Genomic DNA, 13,493 nt, shown 5'->3' with positions numbered 1-13,493 from the left:
TTTCAACAGGAGTTAGGTGCTTAAATACCTTTTAACAGGGTTGCAATAACTTTCCTAAGGCCACACAACAAGGTTGTGATAAAACCGAGCCCAGATATTTGGGGTTCCTTGTGCATACCATAACCATAAAGCTAGCTGATTCTTTTTCCTATGCGCTGCCCTGCAAATTTCTCTCACCTATTTTTTTCCTTACCCTTGTTTGGCTGCCTCTGCCAATTTTCCTACCTCCTCTTATTCCACGTTTTGCTTATCCTTTTATTTTTTCCCTTTTATTGTTGCTTTTTTTAGCCTTCTTTTGGTCTAGTCAAGCCAGACTGCTCCCCAAAGGGAAGGTAATTAAATGTCTATAAAACTTTCCAATGAAGTTACAGTGACAGGCTTTGTGCTGGGTCTCTTTATAAGAATAGTAATTTTTTTACACTGCTGTTGAATTCATATTTTAATCTAAATGTAACTGACCTGAATGTGTTATGCAGTGCTGTTACACTATTATTGCAGTCTATTTTCAGGGGCCACAGGGTAGAGCTCTTCTGCTCTTTTTCTGTGGCATACAGTAGTTTTTCTGAGGCTCTGTTTTGTTTGTACTAAGGACCCTATGTTTGCTAAAGGGTATTAGGGCTGCTTTGTGGCACTAGGAGTGGGAGGGGCTGGAGTGATGTTCTTATGAAGTCAACATTTTTAATTGTCTGTAATTGCAGGAGACTGAACTTGATGTCCAAAGTGGCCCTTTCCAGTCCTGTGCTGCTAAATCACTTGTAGATTTAATCCCATTGGGCATGCCACTTTTGAACATTCATACATTTGAAAGCAACAAGTGGGGGGCCCTCTGGGCAGCTTCTTCACCTCATCTCTGAGTTTGGCATACACAGAGCAAGTGCATGGGAAGGATACACTTGGAGTTAGTCTAAACGCATTTATATTTATACACATACTTTTTGGTCCTGCGATGCGCTGGAGATTTGCCACTTCGGAGCAAGACTTGATTAACCGAGTCTGCACTGCACTTGAGCTGATGCACACTGCGTTGCATTGCATGCATTGTATATGCGGATAAATGCACATCAGTGTACACCAAATGGGGCAGTGCGCTTTTGAATGAAAGCACTTTCGATGTGTTTTAATTCAAAAGCATGCTGCTACCATTTTCTCAGTGCTGATATGCGTTTTGCCACTTATGCAACTGTAAGCGTTGCAGTGCCAGACACTTTTCAAAGTGCCTGATACTGCGACGCTTGCATGTGTAAAAATGGGAGCTCCAGAAAAGTGGTATTAACATATCATTTGGCTTCATTGTAATAGAGACAGGAGTTTTCTATAAAACATGGTGTTTTTAAGTGCTTTGCTGAGTAGAGATGCTTTTCAAACTCAAGCCCATATCCTTATTATGGCTATTCCTCCAGTGTTTCCCAGAGTCATTCAGAAGTCTAAAGGCCATCAAAGAACATTATAGCAATCTAGTCTGACCATCTGGAAAGCACAGGTCAAAGAACCCCAGTTCTTTGTGATTGGACTTGTAACAGTTATTGGAGACAACATTAACTTTATGGTTGCTATTATCTTATTTGTACAATATAAAATCCTCAGAGCCTTACACATTTTTATAAATATATATCAGGCACATGGATCACATTTTGCAATGTTATGGTTATTATTATGATAGCATTTGGGTTACACAGTATTGCCTCTCTTTTTTGACAATAATAATTAGCTCTTGTGGGACCCTATTTACCTCTTGATCTCAAAGGATGTTACAAGAATGGAAAGGTGTCATTATTCCCTTCATAAAGCTGAAGAGACTGAGGCACAGAGTGTTGATATGGACTGCTCAACAGATCAGTCAAAACAAGTCAGGGTCTGGACCCAGCCCCAAACTAGTGCTTTATTCATAGGCTATGCTGCCTCCATTTAAATGTTCTTTCAGTAACTAAATGGATTCTTTAATCACAGTACACTATATTATATATTATTACCATCTGTCAGACCCTCAGAATACGCTACTACTGCTTTGTGCGGTTTTTTTTACATGTGGAATACACGTGGGAGGTGCTAAAATGAGGTTGCTTGATGATCTCTTTAGTGTCCTATAAAGAGTTAAATTAGTTTTTCAAATCTCAAGTAAAGGTTTGGGCTGGCATTTGCAAAGGACTATAAGGCAGGTGTATCAAAGATATGGCCCAGATCTGAGTTGGATCTGGCCCTTGGAGTCCTATCATCTGGCCCTGGTGCTGCCCCTGGGTTTCGGACCCACAGGCAGCATGCAGAGTACACTGGATGGCCTTGTACACTGCATGCAGCACCTGCTCCAATTCACATCCCAGAATGGCAGAGCAGCTAGCATGTGCAACACAGCCTTGAAGTAGGTGGAGCAGGACTATGCCACCCACAGCATGCACTCCAGCCACTCTGGGCCAAGATGAGTTTGGCATCCCTGATATAAGGAATTTAGAGATCAAAATCCTGGGTGCCCAACTCCTTTATGCTCCTTTGGAAATTTTAGTCAAATTCCTTATTCTATCTTTTTTAATTCTGATTTCTAACCACCAAGGGTTCAGACCTGGTGCATTAAAAATATAAGGAATATATTCTTAATTAAAAGGGATAGATTCTTAACTGGGTTTATCTGGCTCAATGATTACATGAGCTCTCCAATTTTCTATGACTTCAGTGGAGAATTTGACCCCTTGATTTGGTTATATATGTATTCAACTTTACACATACACTCACACACATACAAACACACACAGAAAGCCCCTGACCAGCTTGCTTTCCAATTTGTTATATGTGTGTGCTTACCCTTCTTGATCCTTTGCATAAAGTTTGCTGCTGAGTGAGGTTTTGGACTCAATTAGCTCTTCCTGAATGCTTGGCAAGATAATATGTGCTCTTTCCAGAAGGCAATGACACACAGTCTTCAGTTTATTAGTTATGCAGTGATGGTAAACTTGTTATGATTAATGATGGACAAACTTCAAAATGTTAGGCAATTTCGATATTTATTTGAACCCTGACCTAAATAGAGTTTTTGGGCAAAAAACCCCTGCAAGGCCACTCTCTTTCTTATTAAAAAAAGAGAAAAAGGGATTCTGGTATTAAACAACAACAAGAATAACAATTACTACGACTACTGCTACTACTGATCCTGCTAGTATTACTACTGCCAGAAACTGAAACTGAATTTGGGATCCCATAGTGCTGACCACCACAGAAACAATAAGTGAGATAGTGCAGGCTCTCATAAGCTTGCACACTAAATTGACAAGACAAAGGTGGAAGGGAATTAGAAATGAAATTAAATCCAGCTCTCCAGAAACAATACTCAGCATCATCTCCACAGGACCGTGATAAAGATTGTCAATTCCTTATTTAAGTTAGAACCTGCCTTAGACACAAATTATTCCTGATCTAAATGCGGTTGGCCTCCAAAAGAAGTTGTTGACTGTAGCATCAGTTTAAGTGTAACTTCATTGACTTCAGCAATGTGCTGGGATTAAAAATACAGCTTATTTTCCTTATCACACTAACATTTTTCATCTCACCACAACCTCAGCTATGATCTACAGTAAATGCTCTTCTTTCAGCGTTCATTTCATCAGAGACCTGGTGAAGCATGTCTTGCATTCGAAAGGTGTCTAACTATCACAACTACCTAGATGGTTTAATAAAAGATATCACCCTGAGAAATCCTTGCCTCTTGCATTTCAGAATAGAAACTGAACACAAAAAGCTTCTGAAAAAGAAATATAAAAAGCATGGGCTGGCATAAACCTGTTTCACTCCACTGAAGTCCCATAGGCTAGTTCATACCAGGAAGACCTGCCTCTGTGTGTGTAGTTGTCATACCTCAGTGAAACCTTTTGATCAACCTCAGATGCAAGGCATGCATCATACCTCCAAAAATCGATAGTCTTATATGCTTAACTCCTTTTATTAAACTGCATGTACAGAACTACAGTGACAACTTTCTTATGCAAGAATTCCCCCATTAGTTAATGGATATATTAATGTTTCCACTTTACAAAAGCAAAATAACAGAGATCAAAGTGATGACTAAAAATGTAACTAGACATTTTGATGTCCTCTGAGTGAGAGCAGGTGCCATGTGCTTACCTCCTCACACAGGAGCTGCCAGTGCTGAGGCAGTGCAAGACTCCTGAATGTGGCTTGCTGCTGCAGCTGTGCAAGGTCATAAGATTTCATAGAGAAGGGACCTTGTGAGATCATTGGGTCCAGCTCCCTGCCCAACGGGCAGGAAGTCAGTTGGGGTCAGGTCACCCCAGCAAGAGAAGCGTCCAAGCATTTCTTAAAGGTATCCGGAGTAGGTGCTTGCACCACTTCTGAGGGGAGTCTATTCCAGACTCTGGAGACTAGGACAGTAAAGTTTTTTCTTATGTCCAGTCTAAAATGGTCTTCCAGCAGTTTGTGACCAGTAGACCTTGTCTTCCCTTGGGTGCCTTGGTGAACAGATGTTCTCCCAGTTCCTGATGCACATCTCTTATATACTTATAGGCAGCCACCAAGTCACCTCTGAGCCTTCTCTTCTCCAGTCCCATGCCTCTCAGCCTCTCCTCATAAGGCCTGTTCTCTTGACCTCTAATCATGCACATGGCTCTCCTCTGGACTCTCTCAAGCTTCTCCACATCCTTTCTAAAGAGTGGAGCCCAGAATTGGATGCAGTACTCCAGCTGTGGCCTCACCAAGGTTAAGTTTATATTTATATATAAAAATAAATTTATATAAATAAATAGCCAGATTTTTCAAAAACACTGAACCATCAACAGCTTCTACATAGGTCAATTGGATCTTGGAATTTAAATGTCTGTCTAAACAGGGACTTTTAGACAGGATCTGAGCTTTGGGAGCTTAACTTCAGGCTCCTATTAGTGGAAATCTTGGCTCATGCACTTACAGTGTAGTATTTAGGATTTAGTGTCCTTGCCTTTGATTAAAATATGTGGGTTTTGCAAATTCGGTTATAGGTAAGCAGCATACTGTGAGCTAGTGCAGCAGTGAGGTTCTGGAACAGGAGAAAACCAAACTACTTTTCAGAAGGCGATGGATCATTTTACACAATGGAATATACAACTTGGTTCCCTGCAGTAGTAAGGGCCTGGAGTCCAAGGGGTCCCTTCCAGTTCTGTGTGTCTTAACAGCAATAACCTTTCTGAAGCACCGTTGCCTGGTGTCTGGAACAACGTTGTTTGGTTTTGGAACGCCAGACGCAGTTCTTGAGTGAGCAGAAATTTGTTTGCAGGCATTTTACTCACACAAACGTGCTCCTCCTGTCTCGTCTGTGCACACATGCACATTCCATCCGTAGCACTAAATGGCTTCTTTTGCCTGCCAAATCCAGCCTCCCAAGAGAAGGGTGGGATGCTGATGCGAGATGCAGCATTAGGTGGTGCTTCTCCTCCCCTAATCTGGAGTGTGATGGCATGTCTACTAAAATGCGTCAGATGCTCAGAGAATGAGAGACTTGGAGAGAGGGGAGTCTGAGTAGGGGAGGGGGATTTGGTTTTAATTAAAACAAGTTGGACAAGAGCATTTCCCCATGTTAGATCGTGTATGAGTCCTGTGGAGGCTGCTGGGCGAAAGCAAATTTTAATGTGTATGTGTTGTCACAGTGGACACTGGTGTGTGGGAGGGACACTTGGCAAAGGACTTAGTCTGGCCTGGGACAACGTGCTGTCTTGGCACTGGCACTCCAGCTAGAGGCTGCTTTGTGCTCTGATGGCAAACACTTGCATGGGCTGCATATGCTGAGCTCTGCCTGGGCTGGGGAGTAGGAAAGGGAAGACCCTGAAGCACAGTTCCTCACTCTTCTGACCAGAGGATAAAAACATATGTTGCCTCTTTCAGTCCACCCCAACCACTGAACTAGGACATAGGAGACTCAGCTCTGCCACTGACCAGCCGCATGACCTTGAGCAAGTCGCTTCTTCTCTCTGTGTGTCAACATTTCCTCCCTCCTTTTGCCTGTCTTGCTTGTTAGACTCTAAGCTGTTCAGGTCAGAAACGTTCTTTTTCTGTGTTCTAATGCAGATCAGAGCGCAGTGAGTCCCTGGTCTCCTTAGGGGCTGGTAAGCACTACCAGCATAAAAATGATGTAAACAAAATATGGTGAAAGTCACAGAATATCCTACAATCCTCACAGCTTTTCCCATACAATAGTGTGTGCATTTTTACTACATTGTTTCTAATAGCTGCAGGGCCAAACTAAGAGGGTTTGGGTGGCCACGTTAATCCTAAATTAGAGACTGCAAAGACAATTTTTATATCCATTTAGAAATGGAATCCTTGAGTAACAATCAGCCCATTCCTCAAGAGACCTTGAATTGGGTTTGCCATATATAAGAGGTACTTGGGACATTGTACTGATTTTCCCTTCCCTTTCTACTCCCTGGATAAGGTTTGAGAAGGCCATAAATTACTCCTTATACACAATGTTGCTAATTGTGGATTAGTGCAAAGCTGTGCACTCCAACCCCACTCCCTCAGCCCCTCCATGCCCACTATGTCAAGGAAAGTCTGGGAAGCAGGAGACATTATCTCAGTTTTGTCAGCTAGTTCCTCCACACTGGTGAAAACCTCAGTTACTCCACTAGAGCCTCCTTGAGGCCAGCTTGGGATGCAAAGTGCCTTTACAGGATGCTGAGGGCATGTGCTCCAAAAATCCTAATTTGCAAGACAGCATAACCAGAACCCTGCCTAATCCAACATGTTCTCTCATGGCAAAGGAGTGGACAATAATGATGACTGTATAGTCACCTCCTTAGGCCAGTTCATGGATGGAGGTGTCAGCGATAAGTTTCACAGATGCATTGCTGCTGTTGCAGGGAGGCATCCTCAAGAATATCTTTATAAAGAAACAGAAGGCTGGAAAGTGCCAGTTCTGGATGTTTCTCTGCTCACAGTGAGTGCTCAGTTGAGCAGAAATGCAGCTGAATGGCATTACAGCAGCTGAAGAAACAACTTAATTAAAAAAAATTCTGCAAACGTAGTTGCTTGCCAAGGAAGATACCACCAACAGCAGATCAAAGTTTTGATTCAAAGGCCATTAATATAAATGGGAAAGTTTCCATTGACTTCAGGGGATTGTGACTCCATTTGATAACCTGTGGGCGCATCTACACGAGACACTGTGTTGCCATAGTGATGAGCTATGGGCACAGTGAGTGTCACTGGGCATGAACGGTGATGACAACACTACTGTGCAGTAGTGTTGGAAACAACCCATCCTGAAATACACAGCAGAAGGTAGATTGGATGAGATGTAAAGCAACTGAATCACCTGTATGTGTTTCAGACTGCTTTAGTTCAACTGGGTTGAGATGCTTTTAATGATGGGATTACATTGGATAGCAGAATTACATAAGACCTCAGAATGAAGGTTGTTACTTCACTTTTAAAAAATTGCCCTTAAAAATGTGTCTCTGCTCTGGAGGGCAAATTTGTGAAAACAGCATTACTATGTGGGTGGAAAGGATGCATCTTCTTGGTGTCTCTTGATCCATGGATACAGCATGCAAGGTCTGTGAACTATTCTAACTTCCCACCTGGAATACTCAATTCAAGCTCTGAAAGTCAAGCTGGCTTCTCTTTTTGCCAGTGCTTCATCACCAGGAACATTACTCTGTCTTTCAAAGGGAGCTTTCAGTTACCAGTGCAGCTCCATTAACCATGAGGCTATTAGCTGGATGTTATATAGTGTTGGAGACATCATTTGAAAGCAGCTGGAGTGCACAGGGGCCATTGTGGGTGATTTTTGCTTACAGAAACTCTGGGATGAATTCACCCTGTATTCCAGAGGCCAGGGTGAGCTGGCACTTAGATGTTCAGTTAAAGGTACCAATCCTAACTGTGCCCTATTGCTGGCACAGGGGGAGCCTGGGATCCTGATCTTGGACTCTCCTTGCCCCAACAAGTATCAAGCCAGGTGTCTGGTGCACCCCTGGTGCTCCCAGCCTCACACAAGTGCCCCAGAGCCCTTAAGATACACCTATAAGCTACTTGGTGCTCTCAGCCCCAGGAGCACACCAGCCACACATTCAGTTTAAGTTGTTAATGACATTTTTAGTGTAATATCTGCAAGCTACTCTAGAGATGGAAATCGTCTGTCTCTGCAGAGCAGCTGAAACAAAGACAGTGACTTGCCCTAGCATTGGTCCCTGTTGCTGACTCAGGGGGACAACTCAAGGTGTGAGAGAATACTTCAGTCTCTTTGTCCTTCTGCTCATGGCTTTGTTGCTGGGACTCCTCACAAAGGTGGAAATTATAGCTGGTTACACTGGCAGTTCCTAAGGAATTGGAAAGCCCAGGTTAAGTTCCTTCCTTTGCCACAGACTCTGTGTGAAATCACTGGCAAATTGCTCAAAGCCAGACTGTACAGGGATTTAGATGCTAAAAGATGCAGAGAGAGCCTAAGGGTATTTCCAAAAGTGCCTAGGAACATTTTTCAGCAGGAATTAGCTGCTTAACACCCTAGGCATCAGTCCTTGTTTTCAAAAGTGACTTACAACAAAGATATCTGTGGAAGTGAGGAATGTGATGTCTAAAAACCACCTTTCATAGTTTCATAGTTTCATAGTAGCTAGAGTCGGAAGGGACCTAGGTAGATCATCTAGTCCGACCCCCTGCCTTAGCAGGAAAGAGCACCGGGGTCAGATGACCCCGGCAAGGTGCTCATCTAACTTCCTTTTAAAAATCCCCAGGCTAGGAGCCTGCACCACTTCCCCTGGAAGCTGGTTCCAGGCCCTAGCCACCCTGACTGTGAAGTAGCGCCTCCTAATATCTAATCTAAACTTACCCTCCGCCAGTTTGTGACCGTTATTCCTGGTCACTCCTGGCAGCGCACGGGGGAACAGGGACTCCCCCAATACCTGCTGATCCCCCCTGACCAGTTTGTAGCAGGCCACAAGGTCCCCCCTTAGCCTTCTCTTGTGGAGGCTAAACAGGTTCAGGTCCCGTAGCCTATCCTCATAAGGCCTGCCCTGCTGACCCCTGATCATACGAGTGGCCCTCCTCTGAACTCTTTCCATATCGTCCACGTCCCTCTTGAAGTGTGGCGCCCAGAACGGGACGCAGTACTCCAGCTGCGGCCTGACCAGTGCCGCATAGAGGGGGAGGATCACCTCCCTGGACCTGCTCGAGATGCATCTGTGGATGCATGACAGGGTACGGTTGGCCTTCTTGACTGCCTCCCCACACTGCCGGCCCATGTTCATCGTGGAGTCAATGACGACTCCAAGATCCTTCTCCGTCTCCGTGCTGGCAAGAGGAGAGTTCCCCAACCTGTAAGTGTGGTGCCGGTTCTTCCTCCCCATGTGCAACACCTTGCACTTATCAGTGTTAAACCCCATCTTATTCTCATCCGCCCACCGTTGCAACCTGTCAAGGTCAGCTTGTAGCCTATTGCACCCTTCTAGTGCACCCACATCCCCCCACATCTTAGTGTCATCAGCAAACTTGAACAGGGTGCTTTCTACCCCCTCATCCAAGTCACTGATGAAGATGTTGAACAGTGCAGGCCCGAGGACCGAGCCCTGCGGAACCCCACTGCCCACGTCCTTCCAGGTCGAGAAGAACCCATCCACTACCACCCTCTGGGTGCGGCCCTCCAACCAGTTGGCGACCCATTTGACCGTGTGGGCATCGACACCACAGTCTCCCAGCTTTTTGATGAGGACAGGGTGAGAGACAGTGTCGAAAGCCTTCCGGAAGTCCAAAAAGACTACATCCACAGCAACCCCTGCGTCTAATGATTTGGTGACCTGATCGTAAAAGGCCACCAGGTTGGTCTGACAAGACCTGCCACTGATAAACCCATGTTGGTTGCCCCTGAGCATGCATTCCCCCGCAAGGCCCTCCTGGATGTGTGCCAGGATAATTTTTTCAAAGAGCTTACCCGGGATTGAGGTCAGACTAACTGGCCTGTAATTTCCTGGGTCCTCTTTTTTTCCCTTTTTGAAGATAGGGACCACATTGGCCCTCTTCCAGTCCTCCGGCACCTCGCCAGAGCACCACGAGTGCTCATAGAGCCGTGCCAGGGGTCCTGCAATGAGAACCTTTGGATCTGGTCTTTAGATACAAAGGAAATGGAGCCCCATTCACTTGGTCATTGCTTAGTTAGGGCCCATGATAAAAGTTGAAATGTTAGAAATTTAGTTAGAAATGTTACCACTAGTCTGTATGTGCCTCAGCTCCCCTATCTTTAAAACAAGGAAAATAATAGCACTTCTCTTCTCTATCTCACAGGGTTATTGTATATAATATTTAAATACAATAATAATTGTGAGTCACTCAGCTATTGCAATGATAAGGGCCTTCCTGAAGCCTCATATAGGGAAATTCTACAAAGTAGACAAGGAAACAGAACAAGTGTTCTTGGTAGTGATGTCTTACATGTCATAAAATTCCCTTCTACCAACTGTAATGCAAATCCAACCCAAGTAAAGTGCAAATAAGTGTTTGCCTCCTTTAATATGTATTTGGCATTTCAGCCGTGTTTCCTTCAGTTGGGAAGATCTTTAACACAGAGCTTAAAGAAGATGTAGGATGCTTTATTTTCTGGTTAAGTCAAGCCTTGTAAGCTAATTCAAACAAAAGTTTACATTTTAAGGGGAGGGGAATGACGATCCATTTAAGTGGAGAATGCTGGAGCTGTAGTAAGAAAGAAGGCTCATTCGTATCTTTCTTTCAGGACTGAATAAAAGACAGTACGTAGCTGCACTTCCCCCAGGAATAGGCTCAGGGTCAGCAGCGTTGCCCTTCTATACTTGCTTTATCACAGGAGCAAACTCCTTTCTCCTTTATGCCAAGGCTTCATTCACTCCTCAACACTGGCAGCTGGCACGTGAAGGGAAACAATGGCCCTATGGAGGGTGCACATTGTAGGGCTGTGTGAAACACATTCATTTTGTTTTGATGTCCATTTCACCATTTCAAAGGGACAGTGTTTTGTTTCATTTCATTTCATTTTGAAACACTGTCCTATTTCATTTCGTTTGAGAACCTGATGGTGTTTGACACCGAAAAATGCAAGGTTCTCCACCTTGGGAGGAAAAACCTGAAGCATCTTTATAGGCTCGGCAGTGCTACGTTGGATAGCACTACAGAAGAAAGAGACTTGGGGGTCATCATTGACCACAAGATGAACATGAGCCTGCAATGCGATGCTGCGGCTAGTAAAGCGACCAAAACGCTGGCGTGCATCCATAGATGCTTCTCGAGCAAATCCCGGGACGTCATTCTCCCCTTGTACTTGGCCTTGGTGAGGCCGCAGCTGGAGTACTGCATCCAGTTTTGGGCTCCACAATTCAAAAAGGATGTGGAGAAGCTTGAGAGAGTCCAGAGGAGAGCCGCACGCATGATCAGAGGTCAGGAAAACAGATCTTACGATGATAGGCTGAGAGACATGGGACTCTTTAGCCTGGAAAAGCGTAGGCTCAGGGGTGATCTGATGGCCACTTATAAGTTTATCATGTCCAACAGCTTTCTTCTTGTGGCTCAGATCTATCTCAGTGGAACTGTAGGTAGTTCCATGCTCTGACCTCAAATGCAACTTAACTCCAGCCATCTCAAGAAGAAGAACTGGAAGATTTTAGTACAGCTCCCTGTGTGTGATAGAAACAAGTTTTGCACTGCTTTACACCAGGGACAGTCACTGTTACTGCTGCAAAGGGGTTGTAAAATACTTACACTTGGTTTGTACAGGCAGACAGGGACTTTGCATAAAGCATGAGAAGGAAGGACATTTAGACACACAGTGCCCCTGGAAATCCACATACACCTAAGTGAGAGGTGAAGGGTGGAAATTCAGTCATCCCTAGGGGTCAAGTGTGTGTATAATAAAAGAACTGTTTACTTCCTATGGAAGGGAGATGGGGATATGGGCCTCAGACAAACTTTTTCAGACAAATTAAAGAATGTTAAAGATTTGGCCATGGAACACTGAATCAAAAAAGAAGTTGTAATGGACTCTAAGGGGAGCAGGGTTAGACTCTCAGATTCGATCCTTGGTTCCCACCAACGAGTCAGGGCTCAGGCTACCGCTCTGTCCTCAAGTCACCTTGCTCCTGCTCAGCATTGCTGAAGACTCAGAGCTGAAGTCAAACCCTGAACAACTGCCAGGTCCAGTGTGTCTTTTTAAGCATGAGAAAAATACGGGAAAACAATATTACAAGCTTATTCCTCCAACCATTCCTCATGTAACCCTTCTATTGACACGCATGGGAGTTTCATAGCAGTGAAGCCTTCAAATTTTATGTTCTGTGGCTATCATTTTCATTGTGGGAGATCACAATAAAATGCCTTGATCCACTCAGTAGGGTATGTCTTTGTAGATTTGATAAAGCCAAGATACTAGTGTGAGATATATTTTTAGTTATTTTCTCTTTATAATTTGCTGATGACACTAAGATTTGGGGGGATGTGGGCATGTTAGAAGGAAGGAATAGGCTACAATCAGGCCTAGACAGGTTACAGGGGTGGGTGGACAAGAATAGGATGGGTTTCAACACTGACAAGGGCAAGGTGATGCACCTGGGGAGGAAGAACTGGCACCATACCTACAGGCTGAGAAACTCCCTTCTCGTCAGTGCAGAGGCAGAAAAGGATCTTGGAGTCACCATTGATGGCAAAATGAACATGGGCCGGCAGTGTGAGGACGTGGTCAGGAAGGCCAACTGCACCTTGTTATGCATCCACAGATGCATCTCGAGCAGGTCCAAGGAGGTGATCCTCCCCCTCTATGCAGCACTGGTCAGACCGCAACTGGAGTACTGCATCCAGTTCTGGGCGCCGCACTTCAGGAGGGATGTGGACAGCATTGAGAGGGTCCAGAGGAGGGCCACCCGCATGATCAGGGGGCAGCAGGACAGGCCCTATGAGGAGAGGCTACGGGACCTGAACCTGTTCAGCCTCCACAAGAGAAGGCTGAGGGGGAATCTAGTGGCCTGTTACAAACTAGTCAGACGGGACCAACAGGCATTGGGGGAGTGCCTGTTTCCCCAAGTATTACCAGGAGTGACCAGGAGTGACGGTCACAAGCTGGCATAGAGTAGATTCAGACTAGATGTTAGGAGGCGCTATTTCACAGTCAGGACAGCTAGGATCTGGAACCAACTTCCAAGAGAAGTGGTGCAGGCTCCTACCCTGGGGGGTTTTAAGAGGAGGTTAGATGAACACCTTGCTGGGGTCGTTTGACCCCAGTACTCTTTCCTGCCATGGCAGGGGGTCGGACTCGATGATCTGCTCAGGTCCCTTCCGACCCTACTAACTATGAAACTATGAAACATGAATAAATAAATTCATCATGATTGTGAGAAAAGGAGAGTTGGGCACAAGGGAAAGGACATTGAAGACAATAGATGTATTCACTTCTGAAACTTCCATATGTCTAAAACGTAACTGGATTTTAATATACAACAAGACAACGTGTCAGTTAAATTTTGGATCTAAACCTTAGTATTCCGAGGCTTATCACTGTGATAATTTAT

This window comes from Crocodylus siamensis, chromosome 3, assembly GCF_052110815.1.
Source record: "Crocodylus siamensis isolate JL-2025a chromosome 3, ASM5211081v1, whole genome shotgun sequence".
Classification (NCBI taxonomy): Eukaryota; Metazoa; Chordata; order Crocodylia; family Crocodylidae; genus Crocodylus; species Crocodylus siamensis.
The sequence above is the reverse complement of the archived record's forward strand: the minus strand, read 5'-3'. Positions refer to the sequence as shown.